Source organism: Spermophilus citellus (genome assembly GCF_964194105.1).
Source record: "Spermophilus citellus genome assembly, chromosome: 1".
NCBI lineage: Eukaryota > Metazoa > Chordata > Mammalia > Rodentia > Sciuridae > Spermophilus > Spermophilus citellus.
Window position 1 is genome coordinate 163,959,481 of NC_138182.1, and position 4,737 is coordinate 163,964,217.

At 42.3% G+C, this 4,737-nt stretch overlaps 1 pseudogene across 1 annotated transcript; it reads right to left on the reverse strand.

The window, feature by feature from the left end:
* Positions 1–3,579: 3,579 nt before the first annotated feature.
* Positions 3,580–4,145, reverse strand: LOC308653024 (histone H1.0-like; annotated as a pseudogene). The gene has a single exon. The product of its transcript is annotated as a histone H1.0-like (transcript).
* Positions 4,146–4,737: the final 592 nt, after the last annotated feature.

Here is a 4,737-nt window from a genome sequence, read left to right on the forward strand (position 1 = left end):
ACTTGAGGGTTCTATGGGAGTCCCAAGCTCACCAAGCTAATTTCTATCTCTCCAGTGAGGATGACCAAGACAACTGGTGCATCTGACTTAATAGCTTTAGCATACTGGCCAGCCTTGTGCCTCCTACAGATAACCTTAAAATTCTTGAGCATCTTACAGGGACATGGAACACCTTCAGTGGTAGCCCCAGAGACCGTCCTCTCCCACCCCGAACTCCAACCCCAGCTTGAGCTTCCCAGGAACTCTTTCACATCTAAGATCCTACAGTTGCATGATCCTACTGATGGAGTTTGGGGCTAATTGTTCATTCTTGTATATCCACTTCTCTATGCCTTTTGTCCTTTTAAGCTGGTTTTAAAGGAGCAGTTCCTGGACCCCCACTTCATTCTTAAACCTTTGGTCTCCACCCATAAGTATGCCACCACGGTATCTGAAACACTGATATATTCATTCTCTTTTACATTTTGTCTATGAGGCACTGACAAGGCACCTTGGTATAAAATACAATCTAAGCACCATGGGTGGGTAGTGACCCCAGGAGAGTCACTGGTTAGGCAACATGTTGAACTTGGCTGCGCCCCAGCGTCCTCATCTCTGCAATGAGCAATCTGCATGATGTGGAGCTCCCTTCCATCTCTGCCCAGGTTTTTCACTCTGATGTTCACTGCCATTTAAAGTTTCCCAAAGAGACGGACATTTCCAATTTGTCTTAACCTTAAAGAGATCTTTGATATATTTTTTATTTCATTTTGTTTTGCTTACATAACTAGCCTAACAATGCCAACTTCTTCTGAATAGTGGTGCTTAAATTTATCTCTCTGACTCCTTTGTTTCAGCCTTGTATTATTCCTAAAGAAAAGGGGGACAGCAAAATACTAGGTCTCTGAATGCCCCTTTCTGTTCCTAAAAAATCTAGTCAAGTTAAGGGAACAATTAGAGCAAACCTGGGCTGGAAAGTCCAGATACATATTATCTTGAAGGATACTGGCTTTCTCTTATACCTACTGGGAACTTTGGCAAATTAATGTTATCTGTAGAAAGATACTTTCTTGCCCATAAACCAGGACAGTTACTCTTTGGGATGCTTATTATTCAAGCAAACTAAGAAAGCTAATGCTAATGATGTCACTGCTTCTGCAGTCTAACACGTAAAACCCCTCTCTGAGTGGGGACTGCTATGAAACTGAGGGCAATATGGAAAGGATACACGTCACTCATCTAGACAGCCATCACTGAACCAAATGTCATGAGGGAGAGGAGGCACTGCTCCGTAAAGCACTTTCAGGCACAAAGGTGCTATCTGTTCAGCCTGTCACCACTGACCTCTTTTGAGATCATTTTCTGGTCTCTTGTGAACTTTCCCCAATATATGTCTCACATGCTGTCTCTGGGCACTTTCTTTGGCCTTTCCACAATCTAGCCCCACTGCCCTGGCAAAACTGGACTGTGGGTATGATAAGTCTCCATGCATGTCACTTATTTGTGCATAAACTTCTCTAGTTTTCTTACTAATTTGTTCCTCTGATTTTTCACTTTACAAACCTCCATATATAAATATAGAACAACAATCAATGTTTTTTTTTTTTGTGTGTGTGTGTGTGTGCTATTTGAAGTTTTTCCTTCCCGTGAGCAGCTCCAAATACCTCCTGCATTAAGTTTAAACTCTGACACAGGGTTTTCAACCAATATCCTCATCATATGCATTTTGGTCACCTTATGAACTCAGGCTATTTTAAGGTTTTAGTAAGAACACAATGATAGGAAGTTACCCTTGAAATAATGACTGCTGTTTATCTCAGACTCCCTAAAAGGTCACAGAAAGTTACTCATTGCTCATTAATGTCTAATAGCTTATGTTATTCCCATAAGCAGAAACAAAAAAAATTAGCAACTGCAATTTGACAGTGACATAAACATCTGTCTGGCTAATGAATTCCTTGCCAAGTGCATGTTCCAAAAGAGAGAGCAATGTCACCTTTAACATAAGTGGCTTTTCCTAGAATGCTGGAGTTACACCAAGGGAAAGTAAGATCTGCAAACAGCATAAATGAAAATATAGTGAACCTATGTTTCTGAGAACAACGAAATAGGAAATACCACATCATTTTGGTTCACCATACTATATAGTCTTTTTTCATGAATAAACAAAGTGCTAATATCCATCAAAATTCTGGAAGAATCTTCAGGTCCATTAACTCATGTAATTCCCATAAAGCAAAATAAAACATGCTTTTTTCCTAATCCTAGGTAGAAGACTACCAAAATAATACAAAAGTATATCTTTGAACTGAAATACACAACCTTTCAAGGTTTCTACATATAAACACCAAGAAAACAGACTGCTCAAAAATCAACATATGCCAAGTATCTTGATCATCAATGATATATCATGATAAATTGCAAGAAACATTTTAAATACAATATCCAAGGAAAACCTCATCATCCACCAATTAGAGCTTTAACATTAATCTACCATATACTTAGGCTTTGTTTTCCAACTTTATTGAAGTATAATTGATGAATAAAAATTGTACACATTTGGAGATGGGGTTGTAGCTCAGTGGTAAAGCGCTCGGTTTAATCCTCAGCACCACATAAAATAAATAAATAGAAGTAGAAAAGAGGTCTGGAGGTTTTTAAATGGCTAGTGAGACCAAGTAAAGCCATGTCTTATACAGGAGGGACAACAACCAAAAGTCCTCCTAGGACACAGCCCATCAATTATGTGGAAAACCCCCAAAGTTACAACAGGGCACACTAAAGCACTTGGCTGACTGACCCCCCCCGCCCCCCCCCCCCCCCCGCGCAGCCCTTCCCCAAGAGTTTCCAGTCCCATTTAACAAAGACCCTCCAATGGCTAGTTTCTAGCTGACTGGGAGGTGCATTAGCTGCTCACCACAGGGAGGTCAGCCCAGGGAGAGTTTTCTCTCCCTCCTTCCTTTGCTGCTGGCAGCTGCTGCCCCTTTCCTCCCCAACAAAGGTTCTGAAACTCTCAAAAGGGGTTCCCAACTTAAAGACTTAAAGATACTCCTACAGGGGATGGGGTTGTGGCTTAGTGGTAGAGCACCTGCCTAGCACATTGAGGCCCTGGATTCAATCCTCAACACCACATAAGAATAAATAAATAAAATAAAGGTATTGTGTCCAACTACAACTAAAATATATATATATATATAAAGATACTTCTGCAACCGCTACTGTTCCTGGGCTCCCTCTCAGCTAGCCAGAACAAACCAACCTGCCTGTGCTCTCCTCCTCTATCTATGTTCATGGCAAACAAACCACCCACAAAAACACACCCACCCACCCAAATCCCTAACTGCATAAATGACTAACAAATCAACAAAACAAAGTATAAGTACATCCTCATCATTACCCAGATGAGATCTGTGGTTGCTGTCCTTGCCCAACTCTTTAAGAAAAAGAGAATTATTCCACAATTTCTGAGGAATCCAAATTCTGTCTCTTATCAAGTCAGAATAAAATGGGGCAAAGGGTTGCAGATGAGGATCAAGAGAGAAGAAAGGAGAAAAGCATTTATAGAAAACAGAGAGGAAGGAGTGTCCCTAAGAAAAGCCTTCACTGTCCCTTCTTCTTGCAGGCCCTCTTGGCACTGGACTTGGCTTTGGGCTTCACTAGTTTGGCCTTCTTGAGCTTGGACGCCTTGATAATCTTGAGTTTTCTGGTTTTGGGGGGCATGACAGCCAGCTTCTTCTTGATTGGGGCGGGGGCTTTGGGCTTCTTGCTTCAGGCTTTGGTGGCAGTCTTCTTGGGCTCCATGCCTTCTTTGGTGTGGCCTTCTTCTTGACTTCCTTCTTGGTCTTTTTGAAGGCCACTGACCTGTTGGGCTTGTTGCTTTGGGCCAGACAGAAGGACCCTAAGGCACCTACCCTTTGGTTTGCTTGAGAACACTGGTGGTCACCAGGAACTTGATGGACAACTTGATCTGGGTTGGCGTTCTCACCCACCTTATGGTGAGTCTTGATATACTTCTGGATGGATTGAAGGGAGGGGTCAGCATGGTTCTCCTCAGCCTGGACGGCAGCCATGATCATGTCTGAGTACTCGGGGTGGTCTGTGGACTTCTTAGAGACCTTGGCTCACGTGGGTTTGTCCACAGGAGAGGATGTGGAGTTCTTGGTCATGGTGGCCTAACTGGTCCTACTGTTGAAGGCACCTTCCAAAGGTGTTCCCACAGTCAAGAAGGCCAAGAAGCTGGCTGTCACACCCCAAAAAACCAAAACACCCAAGACTTTCAAAACCAAGCCCGTATAATACAAGGGGGAGAAATTAATTACAGTAGAGGGGGTAGAGAGAGAAGAGGGGAGGGGAGGGGAGGGGAGGGGGGATAGTAGAGGATAGGAAAGGCAGCAGAATACAACAGACACTAGTATGGCAATATGTAAATCAATGGAAGTGTAACTGATGTGATTCTGCAATCTATATATGGGGTAAAAATGGGAGTTCATAACCAACTTGAATCAAAATGTGAAATATGATATGTCAAGAACTATGTAATGTTTTGAACAACCAACAATAAAAAATAAAAAGAAAAAAAGAAAAATAAACGGTGACAAACAAACAACAACAAAAAAAAAACAAGCCCGTCAAGGTGTCCAAGCCCAAGAAGGCCAAACCCGTGAAGCACAAAGCCAAGTCCATTGCAAAGAGGCCCAGCAAGAAGAAGTGGTGATGAAGCCTTTTCTTATGGACACTCCTTCCTCTCTATTTTCTGTA